At 31.9% G+C, this 25,378-nt stretch overlaps 1 protein-coding gene across 3 annotated transcripts in view; it reads left to right on the top strand.

Moving 5' to 3' along the window:
- Positions 1–5,110: 5,110 nt before the first annotated feature.
- Gs2 (glutamine synthetase 2) overlaps positions 5,111–25,378 on the top strand; it is a 38,947-nt gene continuing 18,679 nt past the window's right edge. The window contains exons 1-2 of one of the 3 annotated variants that reach the window (XM_031973376.2): positions 5,173–5,324; positions 7,118–7,135. The gene's annotated coding sequence lies outside the window, so the exon portion shown is untranslated. Of the gene's footprint in view, positions 5,325–7,117; positions 7,136–25,378 lie in introns of all 3 variants that reach the window. The other 2 variants (XM_031973377.2, XM_031973375.2) reach the window with 2 other exon arrangements.

A 25,378-nucleotide genomic window follows, 5' to 3' on the forward strand; every position in this document is an offset into this window, starting at 1 on the left:
TCGTTCAGTAGTTTTAGTGTTAATGATAATTCATTTCTCGCCATGCTGTTTGAATACTTTCGTTGTTGACTGTATATATGTATTGTGTAGCAGCGATTGGAACAAAGGAAAGGAGGCAGTTCGCATAATCTGAAATATTTTCGAGCCAGTGAACTCGAGTGTGCTTCCTCGCCTCGTGCCACGAGAGTACTGAACTCATTGGAAATGTTCGATCAATGACAACTGCGGTTTTATAATCTTTGTTATTATTCTTCGGCTAGAAAACTTCTTTGTGCAACATGATACGTGCAGTACGGCTCACGTTTTAACACATTCGGTGCCGATCTGATTTTGAGCAAGTGTCATTACCTGGTTACGTGTCCCGTTTTTGGGACACGGGACACGGAACGTGTTAAGTTGTAACATGGTAAATTATAAAATTTTAAACCTCCAATCAAATTTTATTAGTAATAGAACGAAGTGGTAAAACGATTACATCTGTCCCTCTACTTATGTGAGTCTGTTTTTTAAGCGGTAAATTATAATGTATACTTTGTAACACCTCATAATTAGATTAGCATGTATAATATCTCGGATGTCTATTGGAAATTTTTGAAATTGATGAGATTGGTAAATACCTGTATTATAGTATACAGATACCAGTAAACCGTAAAGGCAGAACTATAAAAGTTTACAAGGTGATAAACCATCTTTACACTAGATTTATGGAATGAGTTAATTTGGCTTACATTGAATTTTATTAATATTATTTGGTAAATGTTTTGGACGATTTTAATTGATGCAGTTACTCAAATATGTATCTTAATTGTCTACTGTTAAATCTCTAATTTCAAAGATCTAAATGAACAAATATCAGTTTTTCTACGAACGATAGAAGAAACTGTACAGCAAATGTCTACAAATCTAGTGTTGAATAAAAAAGCAAATAAAATACATTTCTTTTTCCTCGTGTCACTTATCGCATACAACGATAAGAGTAATCATAAGATTTTCAACAATAAAAGGTTATCCTATTTTTGATGTTTCCCATTATCCTATTATCGATGCTTTAGTCAACTACTATTGATACCACTATTGATAACTGTTTAGAAAACTATGTAGTACTATTGGTAGTAAGCCATAAGTGATTGCATCACATTTCTACTTTACGGGAACATATTGTCAAGGTGAGATCTTGTTCGTTCACGTTACCATACACGACATGTTTACTCTACTTATTTGAATTGACAAAACACGTTATGCGATATGTAGGGAACTAAATGAAGTGTGTGTGTTTTTTTCATTGTTGTCGGTGTGCGCTCGCACGCGTGTATGTCGTTAAAACTCATTCCACGAAAATATTTGTGTCGCGGCTTATACAATGGCGAATCATTGAAAAATTGATCGGAAGATCTATCTGGTCACGATAGGATGTAGCAAAATTGTTTTAAATTGCATCGATGCAACGGAAACGTATCAACAATGAATAATAAAAATAAATGACGAAGGTAATCCTAATGTTATATCTGGAACTTTCAATAGTTTTAGACGTTTGCGTTTCGTGTATCAATAATAAATTTATTCGTAGATCACATCATTATTCTATATCTTTTATTATTTTAATTGTTTAATAATAGAATATTTAATGTGAAATTGTAAACACTGGAAAGATTATTTTGCTGAGTATCTTTAGTTATTTTTATGTACAAATAAAACTCATTACGAAAATAGTGCAAATAAGCATGGCGAAAGTTATCAATATATCAACTACTTTGTTAAAAACGTTCATTATTAACATTTTGCTATATACCCAGGAAATTTAACATATTCTAAATATTTATCTGCATTTATAGTGCATACTGCTCGATAAGACAGAAAATTCAAAGTCTTTATAACGAAGATGGTGAAGAATCTGTTATTTAAACAAAAAATATCGATTAATGTAATATTTTCGTGTTATAAAGTATAAAAAATATTCTATTTTTATTTAAAATATCTCTTATATATATTACAATTTTAAAGATATGCAGGAATGTTCCTATATGCAAGTAATGTCATACTTCACTTTTTTATTTGATAAAAAATCATTTCTATTACGTTACCATACACAAAAATCATACATCTTAGCATTTAAAATATATTGTCATCTCTAATAGTTTATAAGATATAATAGGTGTAACACATTTAACAGGTTGATCGTAAGTGTAACAATGTTAAACTCGAATTTCTGTATGCTCAGAAATATATGTGCTTTTTATTTTTTTTAAATACATTTTTTTTTACTCTCTATTAAAGTCGAGAATAAAGGACTGCGAAATATCTATCAAAAACTAAGAGAATTATTAAAACAAAATAAAAAATATAACCATGCATTATTCGTATATATTCAGAATTGTAATGCGATTAGAAAAATAGTGCATACTATTTTATAGTTATTTCGTGAGCGATTAGTAAAAGTAAAGCATGACCTCATATACTAAGTACTGCTAATTTAACTAACGGCGGAAATGGTGATGCAATTATAGAGCGCTTATCGAAGCAAAATTATAGTAGTAAACTGACCTGTGAAAGGAGGAAATCCTTATGACTAAACTGTAAATGTTTACGCAAATTTAGAAAGGTGAAAAATATTTTAAACGAGTTAAAATGCAGTTGAAAATTGTTTCACTCGTTAAGAGATTTATAAGTTTAGAGTAAAAATAGAAACTTTATTAATCGTGGTCAATGTTTCCTTTCTTTCAACCTAACTTGTATGTTCATACTTTTTGTAAATGAAATAAATGACAATTACAAAGCAATAGAATATATGGACCTCCATACTTTTTACTTTTAAAAAATATCTTTATTACTGATGAAAAGATCTTTATCGAAGCACTAACGAAAGACTGATGAAAATATTTTTATTACTGAACATTTTAACATTTCGATTCTTTTAAGAAAATTTCATCGTTAATTCGTTAATTCGTTTCCTCTTAAAATGCGCACTGTCCTTTTTCCTTAAATATATCAAGATCCAGTGCCCGTCAACACGTTGCCAAACGTTTCCCACATCTCAACTCGTTTAGAATTACAAAGTAGTAGCCGGTATGAATGAAAGATGGAAAATGTGTAAAATTCTTCTTAAGGAATCATTCGTGGCATACTGAACACCTCACGTATGATTTCGGGTTAACATTTATGGTGGACGATTACACTTTCCGTGGTATAGTCCGTTTACCATTTGATGTCTAGACTGAAGAATACGTTTTTATCTTTTTTCATCTCATTTTAGATATTAACCGCTTCAGGACCGAATTCTTTTTGAAAACAGACAAAGATGATTTTAGTTTCCGTTTGACTGCAGTTTATTTTCCTCAAATTAACAAGAATCGAACGATACGAAAACGGACTAGGCAGTTAACACTTGCGTCTCGAATGGCACACTCAGGTAAATACCGCGAATATTTTATATTACCGGAAAGGTATAAAATGGCTAGATAAAGGAAAATTGTACTACCTGAGGATCTATGCTTAAGGCTAACAGCTTCAGTGCTAATCAGTACATGTGTTTCAATTGATTAGTGTGCAGCCGTAAGTTGTTTTTCACAAAATTTATATTAAAAAAGAATACATATTAAGGGACGAAAGACTTAAGGCCTTAACGCGCAGACACAATTGTAATTTCGTCACTTCGGGAACATATGCCTGTGACTTTGCTTAAAACTCTGCCCGTGGGTAATCGAGGCTGTCCTTGCTCGCGAAAAGATCTGTTGGATAGGCCTAATCTGATGTAAACCGGTGAGTATCTATGTAAATTATACCAAGTACAGTGAATATTGGATAATTGCAACATCGTCATCTTCACCACATCTCCAACAGGTTCCTTTTAACATATCATAACGTTCGACGGTCGGTCGCGGTTGAATGGTGTAACATGATCCAACTATTGTCGAATTCGACGATTTCAACGTCCTTTTCTATATCCGAAACTTCAATCGCTTATTATACAAGCAATTACGATGGTAAATCTATCGTGTTTGATGTCATTTTAATCAGAAAGACATAACAAACACGACGATGAAAGTTTGATATCATTTTAATCAGAAAGATATAACAAACATGACGATGAAAATTTCACTCATCAAAAGTAAAAAATAAAAAATGTTGATTTTCGAGTTAAAGGTCTCAAACTTATCACGAGCATTTAATGTCTTTTAATGTCTCAGCAAAGAATTAGCCTTTAACTAGTTAATTACGTCTAACGAGTCTACACGTCTTCTTAAAGCTTGAAATTATACTAATTCTTTCAACGATGAGTTCTTTATTTTTTCACATAAACATGTAATTCTTCTTCGTTTTGTTTTAGTTTCTCATTCAAATATACCCTACATGCATTCATCCTGCGTTTGACAAGTAAACACTTCATTTTTTTCATTTCATTGCGCGTAAAACGGGAGAGTTTTGGAACTAAATTCCACAGTTAACAGGTTAACATTGCCAAACACTCCGAGCCTCAGTCTTCCTTTTTTCCTTTATTCGTGTTTTCTACGTCCGAAATGCTAAAATCTTTGTTTCTCAGGATCGATTCGATTCTACCTTCATAATTGCAATCGTCCGGTCCTGTTGGGTTTTGCAATTATCTGATATTCACAGTTATTAACAACATCGACGAATTGATGTAACATGAAAAATGAAATTTAAAAAAAGCATACAAATAATGGAACAACAGAGTCACCGGTTGAATCACGAATTAAGGACGTCAATCCAGGAAAGGGACTAGCTATAGTGTCCAGGCAGAAAAAATAAAAAGAAAAAGCGACAATGAACCAAACCGCCTTGAAATTTCCATCGGATTCCGCAGCGATGTTCTCTCACGGCCTTCAATAAGTTCATAAGTTACGTCACCGGGGACGGGGAACCGCGAATAATTTCCGTCGTGGTTTCGTGACTGGCAAGCGTGTTGCGTGGCCGGCCACAGCGATGCGTGCACGGAGAGACAGAGAAGAGGGAACACGAATTTTCCACCGTCTAACGATCGAATGGACCCAACAACGATCGCATCGGATAATCGGCCGTACCGCGTTGTCGCGGGGTGGGGGACCGCGACAGCGTGGCGGGGTGAGCGACGCGTGCGCTGAAACGCTTCTCCACATAAATATCGCGGTCGCGCTCCGATGGTAGTAACACGGGCCGCGCTATCAGCTGCTCTGTTGCCTTTATGACCAGTGCCTTTTAACTCTTCGCGAAGAGACGCGAACAGGACGGGAGGCCTGCTACCGCTCGATTACCTTCGCTAATCGTAGATCGTTGCGCATCGTGTACCGTCGTCCACACGTATCTCTTCCGTTCGATCGTCGTTAACACCGGTGAGTACAACGTTGTTTCCATTATTTTCCGCGTGAATCGATCTTCGATCATCGCTGTCAACCAGGGACTGAAAAGGTGTTGAAAATAACTGTTTGAAACTGTTGTGCGTCGGTTCCGAATGAAAGTGATGGAGAAATAAAGTCACTGTTATTAGGTACATCGGTTCTGAGCTGCATTGAAAAAGAACGATGTTATATTGGTTCTATATAGGTTCTATAATTGGTATTTTTCGGTTTTGCATTTATTTTGAAACTATAACTGTTATTCTTCGGTTTTGAACGAAACGCAGAATCGAAAAATAACAGTTACGAAACCGATATAATATCTGATATATTTCAGGACTCTAATATATTTGATAACAGTTGTGACTTTATTTCGGTTCTTCATAACTGTTCAAAGAACCGGAACTGATCTCATAACTGTTTTCAACCTCTGCTATCAAGCCATTAGAAATTCGATCGGGTGAAAAGGTTCTTCAACTTTTCCCACGAAACACTGTTCTCCACTACTACCTTGCGCTGTTTACGATCAGAGCTGCTCTTATTTGAATCTCGCGGGTATATTCTGGTCGCGCGTAACAATGGCCGATGAACGTGCTTATCGTATTTGTACATACGAGGATATCGACTTTAAAGGATGTTAACTTTTTTTTCATTTTTTCTTGATTATAAAGACGGTCAATGTATGATATGATGAAACGTTGATAGAAATTTTGTTGGTTGATGAAATAACGGTAAAGATTAATATATGCGTGTCTCGTGAATTTTGTTTCGAAACTGTTGAAGTTTATCTTGCGGTCTTCTGTAATATCCTGTTGATCGTTCTTATGTGACTCAATCGCATGGAAGTTTGTGAATTTGATCATTGACACTTTAGGTTCAATTACTGGGACCAATTCAAACGCGCCACGAATGTTTCTTGGACGAGTAACGTTTGTTTGTACCGGTGCAACGTGACTGATCGGAAATAGTCTTTGTCATATTATAAAATTAATTATACTACAACAGCTGAATTCGAACTTCGTATAAGTATAGGAAGAGCTGAAGTGTTTTATAAACAATCACGTTTCCATTTGTTAGAGACGTGATTTATTGAAGGAGTTATGTTGGATTATTTTATTTAATGATATCAAGGAAAGATGCATACATATTTGCTCGTACAAACGTGATTGTGATCCATTGAATGCATTCTTACATTTATTATGAATTTTTCTGCACTTTTAAAATGTATTTGGTTTTATTATTTTAACGCAGTTTTATACTATTTGTTTAACAGTATGTTAATCGCTAAAAGTAATTTATTAGTATGGGTAAATTTGTAATATTCGTGTATAAACATTCAATATAATATATAAATAATTAGACTAATTGTCAGAAAAAGAATTCAATTTTTGATCATTAAATTCATGTCCATTTTATGATGTATTTATCCAAAATTAAATCTAACTGTTTTACTATAATTTATTTAGTTTTTTATACTATAATTTATAGTACAAGAAAGTAAACAGAAATGTAGTTTTTTTTATTAATGGGTTTAATAGCTTAATGATAACGTAACAATTTGACGATGCTTTATCGAAGTTTTTGCTATATTGATTTATATTCTTTTACAAATGCTAGTTTTTGATTTTGTAATCAGTTGATAAGTTAAGAGGAATCGTTTTTTTTATACACATGTACATTTCCCAATATGCTGATAAGTTAAGAAAGATTTACAATTGACAGAAACGTATAACAATCCAATTTAATTATCGCATACTGTTCATATGTTGAAACAGATATTTCACTTTCAGACTGAGGGCCTTGTACACGTATGTATATATTCTATAATACGTTACAGGAAATATTTATCGTTTTAACAATTCTGCTTTTTGCCAGTGTTAACATTTTTCTGAAGTACTAAATTATTACAATAATGAATAAGCTAACAAAAAGAAATTTATAATACTAAAATACAGTTCAAATAATTCATAAATAGTAGGACAAACATTTTTCTAAAAATACACATCATTTATTTAAATACAAATTTAAAAGTAGAGATAATTATTTGTTATATACAGTCATGAAATACATACAGAGCGAATAGAAATAAATTGCAATTTTATAGTGACATTTTATTGTTAAATATTATTATTTTATTTCTTTTCATGCTACAGTATAATTTCAGACAATAGGATTTCTTTATTTCGTTTTCTATGTGGAAAGAATTTTACTGAAATATTATGAATTAGCTGCTACATGAATAGAACTCGAAGGTTGACGAGTGCGGTGTCGAGACTCGATGTAACCCGAATTTCTAGGGTCGTTGAAACGGAAGGTGATCTAGCGCAGACCTGTCGTGCCAAGAATCTCTCTTAATTTGTGTTTATACCACCACCAACAGAAAGAATTTAAAAGCAAAAAGAAGTGCAAATGTTCTGTCGAATTTCGACAGTTTGTACAAAGACATTATGCATTAAAATGCAAAATTAAGAAAAGTTAAAGAAAAACACTACAATAACACTAAAAGTAATGCAGTTGTGGCATGATTTTAGCCAAAAAGTATCTTTCAGGGACTGCTTTACGGTACTTCCAACTGTTTACAGTTCTCGCTCGCCTATCGGCCTCGGTACAATCGGTAAAATCTAAATGTCGGAGATGGCCTTTACAGGTATTTTTCTATATCCTAGATTTAGCCGGGATAATGCATGGATTTTATATAAAGAATTTACGGGAGAAGAAATTTCGAGGCAGGAATTTTTATTTCAATTGGCAGAAGAACTTGCTATTGAATATCAATAAGAATTAGAGTTAAGCAAAGAAAATCAAGCAACACCCGTCACAAATACAAGTACAGATTCACGTGAACGGAAACCATGCCAAATAAAATATTGCACAAACAATAAGATTAACAAAATCTGTCTAAAATGTAAAAAGTACCTGCGTGGGAAATGTACAATCGACAAACCTATTTGTAAAAAATGCGGCGAAAAGGAATAAAATGTAAATTATATACTTCTAAATAAAAGAAACTATATTTGTATATTGTCAAATTGGCTATTATCTTCATTCTATATTAAAAGATATAAGTTGTACTAAAGAGCAGTCATTTGACTGGTCGCGGTAGGAATAGGTATACGTGGAGTGTCGGTAGGAACAGTGTTAATTCGTTTAAATAAGCGTTAATTTCGAATTCAAAGCGATACGTTAATAACGTAATGACCGAGCTATTATCTTCTGTTATTATGGTTTGCTGCGTGGATGCGAGAGCATTTTTCTAGCTTACCATGTTTTAAATGCTAATGAGCGATGTTCCAGGCGAGCAACACACGACCACGTTTACTATACAGGGTGTTCGAAAAAAGTAATGCAGTATTTATATGGTAAATAGGACACACTACACGAAGTAAAAAAATATTAGTAAACATGCAACGAAATCTCAACCGTTTTCGAGAAATATATATATGTATATATACACAAAGTCAGAATAATTTTGTTGTTAGCTTTACGTGTAACTGGTTTAAAATATTCGCCAGTTTTTAAAAACAATGCAAATTTGTTATTTCCGTATAAACCGTTATCGAGATACAGGCATTTAAAGGAGTGCCACCGACATTAACACTTTCATAGCCGTACACTTCTCTCGTCGACTTTAACCTAGAACTGCCGAGCAATTAAATTGACTGAAGACTTTTTTATAGAAATTATAGAACAGTGAGTATTGATACTAGTTATTGATGTAACCGAGCGTTTAATATGATTATACGTGATTATAGTACCGATAGATTTTTTTCAATTTCTTTACATATTCGTTATAGTATTCAAGTGAACTCATCTGTTCTTAAAATCATATCGGATATTTATCACTCTGAAGATATTAATATATACGAAATAAGAAAACTGAAACCCGTTATTTTGATGGTTGCGATAGTTCTGGCGTTAAGATGTCAATTGACTTGGATTTTAATTTTCATATTGCTAAATCAGCTACTTTAATCATTTTTCACAGAAGCATTTGTATGCTTTCAATAACTGTGAAAGAAGAAATAAGGGATGGGTCATTTTGATTTATCTAATAGTTTTAGTGCTAAATTATCGTCAGTGTACTGTTGTAAAAAAAATTGAATCTTGACGAATATTCTACATTTATTTCATAAAATAATACAGACATACTTATAAATGATATATTTATATTGATTAAATTTTTCGCGCCTCTTTTTACACAAGTCTGCGCCTCCTAGTTTGGAAATCGCTGCTTTCCGCAGTCTATTGTGTTATAATCAAAATTAATACTTATTGATATAATTGAAACACGTAGGCAATGAAAGCAGTAGTTTTTGACTAAAGTAAATAATATATATTAACACCTTATCGACTGGATCATAACGCAATTTAACGTCAGATGACGTCACCCTTAGATAAGATGATCCTACACAAACATCAAATATACGACTTAAAATCATTTTTACACGCAATTTGAGAATAGTGGTGCGCAGTTACGCCTATGTAACACTGTCTGATAACTGTTAACAGCGATTGTGCAGCGACCATCAAAGTGTTAACCCTTTGCACTCGAAAGATTTTTCACTATAAATAATCAGCACTTTCCGATGAAAGTGGTCATTTTTAAGCGATCCCAATTTACGCGATCTGAATTTAGTAACAGCGAATAAAATATACTTTTGTTTTCTAAAATGTCATTATTATTATTATTTCTTTTGTTAATTTATGTGAAATAAATATGTATTTCTAAAACGTCTACCAGCTTTTCCCTTCAATATTTTGTTTTCTCTTGTACTGGCAAGCTCTATTTACGCGATTTCACGAAACGAATAAAAACGAAGTAAAACGAATCCACGTGGAACGGATTTTCGCATAAATCGAGGATCAGGTGTGATATAACCAGAAATCACACATAAATACAAAAATTTATAAAACAGGGATCGGAAATATTTTATTTTTATATTTCATGAAGCGAAACGTTATTGTTAAAGTTATTACATTATTATGACATAATTTAATAGTCAGTATTAAATTTTATAGTTTCGTTACATTGAACCAAGTGGCGACTGGGAGTCGTTTAATAAGTCCGACTGAATAACCTCGCCGCGGTATACTATATTAGGTAATGCCTCTGCTAACAACACGTCAATTTTCTGGGTAACAATTTATGCGAAAATAACAAGTTTACAATGTTTTGAAAACGTCTGAATGTAAGCTACAGAAGCATGCAACAAAGAATGTAGAGATCCATTGAAAAATTTTAACTTGACTTTTGTAGCACGTTTCAAGGTCACCTCACGGTCAAACAAATGACAACTTGATATTTATATAATACTTTGTAATTTTTGTGTTAAATATATCTTTGCATTACACGTACTTTTTGAGAAAATGAGGCATTCTCAATTAACAGAAATACGTAGGAATTGTTGTATTGTAGAAACAGGTGAAATTTCTACTTATGTTCACTAAAATATTTTTACTCGACACAGCGTGTCCGATTCCTTATATAAATATTGCGACACTTTTTTTTTAACACACTGTGTACTATAATTATCTTTGTTTTTTTTCATGGTGTAACAAATGTTACGGCCTATGTAGTGCTCCATTGACTGACCTACTTGTGCTGAGTACGGTGTTTTGAGACTATCAAGGGAATACACGGAAGTGACATACATTAAGGGAAGTCTCTGACACATATTTTTGTTATCTACCTTCGCTGAAGGTCTCAAATAGCTGGTGAAGAATCTGGGAAACTGATGTCGCTAAGAAAATTCGAAATATGATAGAATTATTGGAAATGTAGCAAAATTAATTAATTTTTTTATAAAGCGAAAATCATAATTAACATCTAAACTTACAAAGAAAAATGGTTCAATGAATTTGGCAGAAAAATTAATAGAACAGTGTTTCTTTTAGTACGATGTAAAAAATGAAATTGCCTAAAATTTACTTGCATAGCTAGAATTTTTATTATAAAAATGCATAATGTTGCCAATTACAACGCTTTTCTAGAATATTCGATTAAGTATGCTTCTCATTTTTTTAAGGATTGCTCTAAATCTCTTAAAACAAATAATATATTCGTTTTATATTATTATAACTTAATAATAATAACGGTATTCTATATAAAAATATGTATCAATTCTGCTTTACTGTGATGCTCATTAGCCAAATCGGTTAACTCTACTTTAATATTTTTTGAAGACTTTATTATAAAAGCGGTTCATTGGCTCTTAATATTTCATGTTTAAAATAAATTTCCTTGTTATCGAGTGTAGTACTATGAAATAATAAATATTCCTTTAGCCATGCGAAACTTGCGATAATAATAAAAATTACTTCGAAGTTATGCTATTTTATACATTTTACATATTCTTTAGGCTAAAACTACAACTGTAATAATGAAGTAAAGTACGTTCTACAATGATTATTTGATTTTCTGTTTAAAGGGGAGTTTTCAAAATCTATGTATACTTATCGCATAACTTTTCTCTAGTTATTGTATTGTAGTGACTCATATGTAGGTTGCATCATTCAAAACTGGGAAGGATGGACAATGCTCGTGATCTCGGGACAAAGACGGGATGACTGCTTGATAATTTTACGGACGAAACGGAGTAGATTGTTCGCGCATCGCTACGAGCTCTGATAGCACTGTCTTAGGCGGGAAACTGGTACGCCACGAGTATCAGGATTTTCGATTCAACGGAGGATATTATCTTCTCGCTAATACGAAGAGAGGACCGAGAAAACAATCTTGTATTTTATTCTGTGTAGAGGATGCTCACGGTTCTTAGCGCTCGGTCGTCTATTGTGTCGATTGCATGAATATTTCATTTCATCGCGGTACAGATAAAACTGAATCACTTTGAAACCGTGCAATTCAACGCGGACCAACTATTTTATGACATCTGCCTTTGAAAAGAATCTTGTGGATATTAACTGGTGGGTTCTCTTCACTTTGCTTCTCAATGAACGGTAAAATGAAAGAAGGCTTGATCACTGTCCGCGTTTCTCAGCGATACGGTGCTTTGCCTATCTTTAAATTAATTTATCAATACTGCTTTCATAGGAATCAGTCAGTTGTTTTAATATTCTGATGGTACATCGAATAGTTACCTACTGTTGATTCTTGGTTTCCAGTACAGATTCTTACTGTATTTATTTATTTTGTTTTGTTTTATTCATTTGAATGTATTTTAATGAGTCTGTAATGCATGTTGGTCTACATAAGCAAGTTTCTCTGTGAAAATCGTTCTAAAATAGAGATTCAGTTATTCAAGTTGCATTAATGCTTTTGTGACAATAAAGTTAATTGAAAACAAAATTTTGCTTTCACGTCAAATTGATTTGAATAGCCAATGTTATTTCTCTTATATTGGAGAAACATTTCTTTCTAACGTTTCTCGATTGTATTTTTGAATGAAATAAAATCGAACGTTTTTAAGTACTTATTCCCTTTCTTAAAAAAATAGAAACACAAACTCGAGAATCATTAAACGGCGATGATCATCGTACGATCTTAAGGAACGTGAACATTAAAGAAAGATTTACAACCTTTTTCGACGTATATAGATTATATGATCGATGAGTAGGTTAAGTTATAATAAATTCCGCTAATTCCGTGTTCAAAAATCATTCGTCACGTTCGTGGCACGTTCCAATTATATTGATTTTTATATAAACGGCTAAGGAAGGACCAAGCAACCTTCGAAAGTGACCTACATAATGAAAATAGCAGGTACACCCGATTGTGTATGAAATTTTCATTTGCTGAAACGGCCGCCGCGAACTTGCGTTCCAATCAATTATTGAAAGATGCTTTTAGAGGAACGGAGTACGCACTCGAATAAGATCAAACGGGGGGCACATAGATACTGACTACGATGCCGATTATTCCGCGATCAGTTCCAAGAACCGCGTTTATTCGAGTAATACGAGATATGGGATTAGCGGTTTCGCGTCCGATTATTGGAGTAAACTGGATATTCTGATACTTTAAACGATCTGATGTTTTAAACGTTTTATACATGATTTGTTCCTTCGAAGCTAAGCTAAATAGAAACAATTATTAATTATTTGACATCAGAATTCTTACATTCCACTATTATTAACTTATTTGTGTTCTTAAATATTTTTAGTTCATAGCAGTCATCTTGCATATTGTAATTTTTTTCAAGTAATTTAGAAGCGTCGGTCATCGGTGACTGACACGGCATTTAACGTGTTAAAGATCAGTCCTGAGAGTCATTTGGATGCTATTATTATATTATTATATTGTTACATTATTATTGAATCGGTCGCGATTAAACACGAATTGAACTCGAGAACAACTAATTTTTTATGAGAAAAAGATATTACATGTTATCATATAATATTCGGGTATGCGATAAAATAAAACACAATATAAATTCCAGTAGCATTGTTTTAATGTTTCATTTCAGATGAAATATGTTTGCTTAAAAATTTATATGCAAATTGAGTCTTAAGGGGCTAAGACTCCTTTAGGCTTTAAATCTCATTCTAAACTACTAAATTGTAACGTAGAGGATTTTACGGTGATACTCGGTATCATATCGAAATTTAAATTTATATTTAAATATTATATATTTATATTTTGTACATCTTAAGTTTATAAAACGAAGTGCATTAGTGAGAGTAAAATTGTGTATATAGTTAATAAAATATGAATAGGTTCCTATCGCTATTACTACAAAAATCGATTTCTTAAAGTAAATTTTTCTTGTAAGCATTTCGTAAGACGTAATTAGAATTACCGTTTAGTTTCTGAGTGTTGAATTTTATTCAAGAATAATTTAGGACAAAAGTTATCGAAATAAATTTTAGATATAATAAATACTTTACTGTATGTGTAATACATTACTAAAGTAGCTAATAGCTTTTCAGCATCAACTCTTTGTAGCTAATAACGATTTGTAATCTCGCTTGAGACTTGATCTAAATCATACAGGAAATGAGAAAAGATACAAAGTAATATTTTTCTCGGTGAGAACTCTGTTACGACGGATAGCTGTTGCGATTCGATCAGAATCTTGTAATCCACCGATAAGTATAATAGAAAAAAAGTTGTGTTGATGATATTAAATTACACAGCGTATATATCAGATACCTGCGATTTATTTATCCATCGTAGGAGTCCGTGACATTGATAACGCGGTGCAACTTCCGTAAACACTACGGTGCTAACCGGTTTATACGCTCCGTTAATTGCCTGTATTTCGTTGGCAAGCTTGATTGTTTTTTAACTTATCAGATCCAAGTAAAGGGGAATACCTGCGCAATTAATCTTCCGCAATCAGTACGCTTTTCTGAATTCCTTTGAAGCGTAATAACACCATGAAAATATTTTATTCCTTTTTTTACTACAGTGACTGTAATCTCACGAGCTATTAAATTAACAAGCTCGAATGAATCGTTCATAAAAAAATTATCTGTATTTTTATGGTTTTGTAATGTCGGCCGGTTACAAGGGGAATCAGAAAACGATTGTGGACTGTACAATCCAATTTCTTTCTTCTACTCATGTTAATAGTTTTACTTTTACTAGTAATTTGCAGTAACTTAATACTAGAAATAATATACAATAATTAACAAAAAATAAATATAAAAATTTTGAAGAATAAGAAGGTGGCAGGATATCAAAGAAAAAATTACGTTTATTGAATTGGAAATTTATTTGTCTTGAACTTTATAACGTTTTAAATAATAAATTGAATGTAACAAAACTCACATTGATGACTCACAAACATCACATTCAAAATTTTAGAAATAATAGCAAAGTTAGGTGTTTGCAGATTGAAATCACATTGGAAATTCGAGAAATAACAGAAAAATTAGGTGTTGGCAAGCTGCATAACACTTGGTCACAAAGGGTTAATCGGTGTGGAGCGAGCCGGAGCCCACGAGCGAAGCAAGCGACTTGTTTTTTTCTGGCCGACACACTGAACTCTCCGCGTGTTGCCGATGGGTCATCGGGTCTCGAGAATCGCGTGGATATGTTTTCGCGAGTCTCCATGGCGATAGAATGTATATCCGTGTACTGCGAATCGATCCGATGTTCTTTCGTATTAACGAGAGTGGAAGTAAGAGCGCTGATAGCGGCCGCAGCAACACGTGTAATCGGCCGGATGACGCGCGCGCCGAAACTCTCGCGACGAATGTGTGTCGCGAGACTACTCTCTGATGGTCTCGAACACGCGATCCTGTTTAGACGACAACCCGTGAATTCTGCATCGAGTTTCATTATTCACATTGAAGGATCGTATCGGCTCTTGTAATGACTACTTATATATTGTACATACATGTGGTCGATCTTCTCATCGTGTCACACCGTACATTGTGTATCCTCTAACACTAGACTTACGAAACGAATCAATTTGACTCATATTGAATTTTATAAACGATATTTTGTAAATTTTCGGGCAATTTGGATTGATGCAGTTCCACGAATATGTATCCTAATTGTTCACTTTTAAAACTCTAATTTATAAAATATAAATGAACAAATATCAATTTTTCTAAGAATGATAGAACAAACTGTACAGTAAATGTCTGTAAATCTAGAGCTATGTAAGTAGCAGTCTCTGGTAGCTAGGAGATCACGTAACACGTTGTTGACCAATCACGAGTTAACTCGTGTTTGCACTTGCATCAACTATTTCAATTTTTGAAACGCAGGGCAATAGAGAATATTGTAAAAGCAAAATATTTAAAGTTATGTAGAAAACATGCACAAAAGTTTCATTTCAATTCATTATGTGGGAATAAAGTATATTGAACTTTATTTGGATAGCTTCTGCGTGTAATTATCAGTGAACAATGTGTTAACACTCGAACAACCGTACTCATAAAAATGATGAGATTCAGCTTTCTTATTTCGCAACTATTGATATCTTAAAAGGTTTAAATATTTGAAATGACTTGATAAATAAACAGTTTCAATACTATAATCACTATATGAAAAAACCAAAAAATATATTGTTATAGTTTTTATAAGGATTACATATTAAGTATGTTAATCGTTTGGTTGTTCTAGTGTTAACGGCTAGGCTGAGGATGGCAAAGGCTCAGCTTTCATTTTTTCTCACCCAATTTTCTAGTAGTTTTATATTCTAATTTCTGATACTTTCGATCATTGATTTGTTATTCGTTAGTACGGTTACACGTAATGCATTGCTAGCTACTAGCTTTTCTGTATTATGTACCTCACTTGATTCTTTAGACCTGATTTTTGTACGAAGTTATGTTTGTCTAACAACAGGATTACTATTCAATGCGCCATTAGTAATGACGTGTATTTCGAATAAAATAATGGTAGGATACTACTTTTCTGATAGAAATAGGCTGAAAACAAGAATATATGTACGATACGTATAATTTTATAGAAAGTCGAATTCAATTATGTCTCTTGTTTCATAACATTTTAACTACCTTATTGCTTACAAATTGCTAATGCAACGTTTAGTCTACATTCGGTGAACAATACTTATACTGAAATTTTTAGTTATACAAAAAGTTAATACAGCAATAGCGTGTCTGTATTAGTGGTTACGTCAACTGGGTATAATACTAAACGCTGTTTGTGTTGAGCACCACATTTCCATAAAAACTTTATCAGTGCATTCTAAAACTAAAAATAAATGTAAAATGTCATACGACAAATTATATATGGACGGTTTATTTCAAACTTCGTCCTTTAAAATGTCATCAGCATTTACCGACGCAATATACTCGTATATTATGCTTAGAAGTATGTAAAATGTAATATAAAAATGAGATATAATTAAATAAATAAATAAAAAATTAGTTATATATATAACTAATAACATACAATATAATTAATACAATTGATAACAATGCATAATAAATATATATACATATTTATATATGTTAACTATTTTAAATAAGAAAATAACAAGGTTTGCTATATCGCTGTTTTAGTTTGGTTTCCAGAAGATGATATGTACTATACAGCATTATGCACGGTTTCAAAGGATAAGAGAACAATGAAAATGACATTTTCTATCAATGGAGTAACTGAATAATAGAAATAACGGATATCGAGTTTCACTGGATACAGAATCGCGTTTGTACTGCGATAAATATTGATAACGGTAAATTCAATTGTGTGGAAAGGTGTTGAGTTCTATTTAAGAGTACTATAAAAATCGTACTTATGTTTTCTCAAAATTTGTATATTTGCAGTTATGTTGTATATTACTTTTATAAATGAGCTAGATCCATAATTATATTTTATATTGCAATTATAAGCGAGCTATCACATATTATCCTTGCAAGTCAGAAATATACAATATTTGGTAAACGACTAACATTAGAATTACCAAACGATTTCATTGACTGATTTGTATTTTCTTATAGAAATCGTAAAGAATACATTTATTGAGATTTTAATTGATTTATATTTTTATTTACTTACTACTAAATCAATTTATTCAATAACTTCTTGATAAGTCGCACGTAATTCCTCCAATTTTGACCCACCTAGTAATTCGAATGTTAATTATCATTACCACGTTCAAAATACAGATTACTGAAAAGTAATCGGAGTTCGAGGTACGAAGATACCATGTGATAGGAACGATTATTTTTTGATGTGTGTGATAACGAATGCTTATCGCAAATCTTAAGTAACCCAACTTAATCTTTTATCTGTCAAATAAATATTCCACTATTCGATGGATAAAATATTAGCTCGAAGTTTCCGACATTATATAAATTTTCGTACATTCATAATATAGAATATAACATCAAACAGAAACGAAATACAATGCAAAACATACTATAGAATATTTTACATGGTACAATCTCGTAAAATTCCCTCCTACATTTTTAATACTGCTTTCATTAACATTAAAACTATTGAGCAATTAGAACAATACGTTTCTTGATATTCGACCTTTCGTAACAACACCTTCATAATTTAAATACTTGCGAAATAAAAATGCTAAAGTGAGTCTATTTGACCCGTTCGGTAGTTTTAGTATTAAATAAAGAAAGATGCGAAATGTGTGTTTCTCTGGAGTTTCTATTTTATCAATTCTATTTTCCCATATCGTTTGTAGAGTTCCTATTTTACCAATTTTTAGCATAAAAATTTGTAAGATACTATTATCTTCGATACCTGATTGCGAACAATCGGCAGGTAGATAATTGGAGCTTTACGTTCGGATCGAACCGACGCGATCGATCGTTTTGCGGGAAGATGTAGAACGTTCTCATTAAACGTCCTCGAAAATAGGAGCAGCGTATCGACTGTTGTAGACACGATAACTGTTCCATTAGTATTTATTTGCCTAAAACGTAATGCACGCTAGATGGACGACGCTTAGTGCTCAATTAATGCTGACTGATGGAGCATTTAGTTGTTCGGTTTGCGTACGTCGTTGTCGCGCGTCTGTTAATTCGATAGACGAACCGTTAACCCGTTCGCTGTCAGCTAGGAGATATCTCGCAGTTTGCGTTATAAGATTGAATTGACTGCTACTTTCGAGGAACGATAATTTTAGGGAAAAAAGTAATAGTAAATAAAGCATACTAAATAATAATATATAAATAATCATAAATAATCATAAATAAATAGATAATAATGAATATTAGCGAATATTAATGAATAATAATGGATAATAATTGACCATACTGGATGATAATAAATAAATAATGATAAATAATAATAAATAATACTTGATTATTTCTAATAAATACAGAAATAATTTTGTTTTCTTTGAAATCAATTTTTGGCGTCCATGGCAAAACGTTCTTAATTTCCTCGGCAGCGGACCCGTTAAACGTGGAAATACACATTGGGAATGGAAAGTTTGATTACACGTTCAGTTTGGCAGGCTACCGTGTCTCGCGAACGATGCATCATGGAACAGCAAAGCAAAGATAACCGTGACTAGTCAAGAACGAGGATAGTTTACTGCACCAACAGATGGAAAATCGTGTTGCCTTCGAGACAAGCTATTTTCAAGGACACGGAACCCTTATCAATGAACAAACATTGTTTACCATTCCGGAAACTCCTCGACGTGAATAAATTCCTATGCGTAACAAACAACGATGACGAAGAGTACGCGAGGCGACGAGTAGACCGTTTATGCTACACGTTCACGCGAAAATGAAACTTGCGAATTACTTGCGTTCTGTTTGTACAGAATTGAAGCATAAAGATGCATTTAACGCTGTAATTAGCAGACAAGTTGGAATGACTTAATTTGGAATTTTTTATCTTACGATTACCGAAGCCGTAAAGTTGAATTTATGAGGGATTGTTGAATAAATTGATTTATTTGCGTGAAACAAATCTGAAGGAACGTATACTTATGACTTGTATGAAATATTAAAAATGAGTCATTTTAAATGCTCGGTGATCCTATTAAAAGTATGGAGACATGATTTTATCAAAAATCTATGATACAGTAACATCCGTATATTATTGATACAGTAAATATATGATACAGCGTTTCTATGTACAAAAGATTTATAAATATCATCGAATCAGAAGTATTAAAATAATATTAAGTAATGTGACTGTTAAATATTATTAATTAATGGTTAATGGAATATTTATTTTTTTGATATATCCTTAATGGCAATGTATTGTTTGTTAATATGTTATGTTAATATGTTTATTCAGTAGAGAATAATCTCTAATTCTTATTATTCTCTATTAAATAAAAATATTACAAATAAAAACTTGTTTGATCGTGAAATACTTAAATGTTTGAACTAATAGTTTAATCGTTTAAGTGTAAACGTAGTTAAGTATGTAATTAAATTATCGAACAATTTTAATTCCAGCTTTAATAACAATCAAAATAATTTTCTGATTTTAATTTTTACACTTTTAAGTGTTTCCTTAACAGTTACGATCTGATACTCTATAAGTACACGAAGTGTCCGGATACTTATGAGCGGGATTGTGTCTATACGGCTCCCTTGCCGCTTCTACCCGGAAGTATAGTTTACTCTCACACTCTAGTGCACTTTAGACTCGGAACTATTTTGGCTGGTGTGTTATCTATACCGACAGCGTTGTTTCCGAACGTGAAATGCCGTTTGCGTTCCACTCCTGCCAATTGCGTTTAGCATTCTTTAACACCCACAACCTCTAATGATCAAGTATTTACTCATTTAATGTTTCTATAATGTCCATTATTTAATATCAATATATAATAATGATATATAATGTATATATAATAATATAAATATAATTAAGGTTATCGTCAAACTCTTAAAATTCTTCATTGAATACATTTTCTAACATATTAAACTATATATAAGATTATTTTTCAACTATACGTAGCCACCAGAGATATTCAATTATTTTTCAATTATTTTTTCTAAGAAGAATTCATAAATACTTATTTTCTTTATTATTTGTTACCTTTTATATTTTCATTAATGTTACGTTGATATTATTAGGTATTCTGTGGGTCTCCGTCTTCAGTTTTGTTAAATACGTTCAACGTATCTCTACATTTTATAGTACAATAGTGAAGAACACATTACTATGTATAGTAACGTAATATTTCTTCAATGAAGAACCAATAAAACTCGAATTTGAAATTCTTTTTGGGACTTCGTTCAGTCAGAGATAGCGTAGAGTGTCAGAGTAACAACTTCTGAGATATAAATTTCGTAGATTGTTAGATATCATAGAAACAGTACTTAGAGATGATTTCTTCAATTGATTGAACCGGATAGAAAAGGTCAAACACGTGCCAAAAATCCGTGTACCTAAACGATTAGTTAAGCGATCGACATGTAGGATATAAATTTAGAATATGATTTGATTAGCACACAAGTATTGACTTCAAAATAAATTGAATTACCTAACTGATTTTATAATCCATTATTGATCGAGATATATTCACTGCCGGTGAAAAGAATTCGTTATCTCGACTGAATACGAGGGATAAAAACGTGTGAAAATAAATTCAGAATTTAATCCCATACATACTTATACAGATCATTTATAAATGATAATAAATGAAGAAGAAACATAAACATATGCTGTTTATATAACTGAAACAACATAAGAATTACAAACTGTAGTTCTCATTATTAGAATAAAACATTTCTACTAATAGAAAATTTTAGTGATGATGAATATTACCATATCTTGTACGTAGGGTTTTGTTTTTTTATAATCACTTTTTTATAACTATTGTCTATATGAACCAAAATTTTTGGAAATATATGTTGCGTGGAATTTCCCACATCTAGAGAATTTTAATTGACATTCACGTACTAATGTATAGATTATCTATTTTATTTTAATAAATTTGTTCATAGTTGAAACAAAATTTTCTTTTAGTCTGGTTTCCCTAAAAATCATTTTAAATATGTGAAATTGTGTGAATAATTGCATAGATGAAATAGTAAAATGTAAATAAGAAAGAAATTCAACAGTCTATCTGGCTGGTAATTAGTATCTACTGTTAATTGCTTTCATGGCTTCCCTTCAATTTGATTCGAAGAGCGCTTCGCTCAGCGTGAGGTAATCATTGAAATGTATTGTTTCGAAACCTACTCACGGAAAATTACTCTCGAGTAAGATTGAATATATTTGAAATGTATTCACTTTCATTTGAATAGTCATTTGAGGACAATGATAAAATAACTGGTAAAGTCATGGTATGGTTTCAAGTTTCCAGCTTTATTCGCATTTGCAATCGGAAACCTTTGAATCCATACTTCGTTTATTATTTATAATAATGTAGTAACGTCTCTCGTGTCCAAATTAATAAAGAGCGATAAAAGTATAAGAGACTAAAGAATTCTATAGATACTAAAACGATCACTTTCCTAGTGCTAAATGTCGTTTACTCGAATAGAAATCATCAGAATTGGCAGTTTCTGTATGTCTACGAAGATTTATAAGTCCAATGTCTTTCTAACTACTATATTATATAAAATTATCAATACACAAAAGCACGTGGAATTTTGTATTAAATTAACTAAAATTTGAAGTAATAAATAATATTACCAGTTTGATAGAATTATCTATTGCTCATTATTATTTCATTTTTATACGGTCATTGCCGTTATGTTTATAGGAGACAATTTGTTTAAGTTTTTAAATTTATCATAATATTTATTATTAGATTATTATATTTCATTTCTATTTATCGTTAATCATTACAATTTACTTGTGAAAATTTTGAAAAATTATTTACAAAAACTACTTCCATTTTTATTGAATTTATTTAATGTTTATAATAAAGTAATTACTTAAGGAGTTTGCATGTTAATCGTTATTTCCGATGAAAAGTATCGGATGCTGGGCTTAAGATCACCGGGAAGGTCGCGGAGAATTATTCGATGATCATAACCAATAGTTGTAAATTTTAGACCAAGGCTAGGTTGTAGGAAGGCACTGTTTAATGTTGGTGTAAAATGTGTTTCAAAATTCTGGCATTGCATTGCGCATCGTTTCCTGTATTACGTAATGATAGAGATTTGGAATGTGAATATTTATTCGACGTGTTATTCACCGCACCGATAGATACAACGTCTATTTACAATATTGTCTAGAGCCAACATTTGTTTTAGTGAGAAACTATTAGTGAGTTCTCCAAAATATTCCAAAAGTTCAATCATTTTAGTTTCTTATTAACACTCAGAAATGTGTCAACTTGGGCATAATTACAAGTTTAAATATTAAAATAACTTCATATTTCTGCTTATGTAAATCAAATATTGTTTCGTTTGATTAACATCTGTTCATTTGAATATCTTTTTTATAAACAGTCGAGTGATAATTAAGTTTAACTTGAATAGCTTCAGAAAATGTTCAATTTCACAATTTTCCCAATAAGTTTCCATTGAAACGCATAAAAGGTTAAAAATCTCACTATTACTATTTATCTGTGATTTCAACATTAATAGTTACTTTGTATTTCATCCAAGAGTTCAATTACATAGTTAATGTATAAAGTAATTCTTTGTAAAGTAATTATTTGACATCTATATTTATTTCATAAAGTAACTTATTAGATTGAGCCAGGAACATAATTATTACAATACTACATTTTATTTGACATCACGACCTAAAAACAAATGTTCAATCCCTGGACTGTACCTTTCGACGGTCATATGTGGATGACGCGAGTTAATGTCACAGAGAGGAGAGGATTCGAAGCAGGTTAAGTTTTATAATGAAGGCCGTGCAACAGCAAGAACCATTTCTATCGATAAGATTAGGTCAGTGGAACACTTTAGCATAATATCTGGCGAACTTATAATTTATAAGCTCACGTGTCGCATGCAACGAAACACTGGTTCGATCTGTCGCCATTTCTTCCGAGTTCGAAATTTCTGCTGTTCCCAACTGAGCATACCGTGTTGAACCGCGAATGACCTCCGACTCACTTTTTTTTGCAGACATGTAACCTAAAACACGTAGCAACTGAGTTTGATAAATTAGATATTCGATACTATGATTACGGTCAATCATGACAGCTACAAATTCGCTCACTCAAGATAGAGAAAATTCGTATAGATGCAAGTGAAACCACAGATCAAATACAAAGAAGAAATCAGGGCAAGGGAAAGTAGACATATAGCTGAGCAATGCTTAAGAGAAAATGGGAAAAGCGTTGTTATGCACGGAAGTACGGTAACACCTCGATTAACGTTCAAGATATGTTTCTACAAGAAAAAGGGTTGAATGAAACAGCATTGAATGAAATTACTTTAATATTTTGACTGCTACGTCACCCGAATTCGGGTAACAACATTCTTAACATAAACTTAATCCTTTAGGTCCCAAATAAAAACTTTTAGCAAAAATACATTTAATTTTACAACATACGTTAACTACCTTATCATTTTCAATAAAAATTAATATTTTTATAAAAAATGCTATTCTGGCTGACAAACAATAGGTGATTATTATTATATTGAATTTATACTGATGGCTTGCCTAATTTATGGAAGATTTTTCGGAAAAGGATTAATAGCCAGCTTTCGATAACGAGAACAGCGTTCTAGACTTGTAAAACAATATTATTTTCTATCTCACTGAGATGATATTCTTATTGCTTTTACTAATTGATGTATGCTGTTAGACTTGTATCAATGAAGATTCTTAACAGTAGTTAGTAGGTACTTACGTGTCTTAACACTTGAAGTCAGATTTGATCTCTTAGCAAGCTTTAAGAATACGTTTGGACAATCGAACCATTTGATGATTACAACTATATTGAGTTAAAGTACATAGGTACGTGAACTGAAAAGACTGAGTATAAATTTATATTTGAAAATTTTATTTCAAGCTCAAAGTTTACTTTGGTTCATTTTTATAGGAAACTATTTTTAAATTAAAAGGACCAATGCAAATTTTAAATTATTAAAATTATTGAAGCAAATATTTCAATAAGATATCAAGAGTTTCTAAAAGGTTTGATGCTTCTTGTACAACATCGTAATACATGTAAAACCTATAACGTGTTCCATTATACGTGACACATTTTTGTAGAGTGCACAGATTAATAAAAAATGTTGCTGCAGCTTAGCTTTTTAGTTTCGAGCTGCTTTTGCATCGCGAACGAGCTATCAGGAGCGTCTGCGGAACCCTACTACCCTACTATCCTACTTTAATATGCTATCTCGCTACTATTTTGTTACGTTTACATAGAAAAATGTATTCTGTTGAAACACAAACACTTATTTGAAAGACCTATTCTTCCTGCTACGATATTATCGTTATCATTCACTACATTAAGCAACAGAACATACTGAATAATGGTTAACTGTATAAAAATCAACAAAAACACGAGAATTTATTATAGAAGAAGATGAGCCAAGTAATTGATCAGATAACAATTTGTGTATCAAATGAACGTATAATTTTTATCATCAGTTTAATTTGTACAATTGACTCCCGAAAAATAAAATATAACGGAAATATCCATAGAATTTAACGATAGAATTTTTTATATTGTAATGTTTAATCGATTTACGGAGATATGTGATTATATTCGCGTGATTCATTATCAGAAAACATCATAAATTATTAAAAGAAT

The sequence above is a fragment of the Nomia melanderi genome, chromosome 4 (genome assembly GCF_051020985.1).
Source record: "Nomia melanderi isolate GNS246 chromosome 4, iyNomMela1, whole genome shotgun sequence".
In the NCBI taxonomy this organism is placed as follows: domain Eukaryota; kingdom Metazoa; phylum Arthropoda; class Insecta; order Hymenoptera; family Halictidae; genus Nomia; species Nomia melanderi.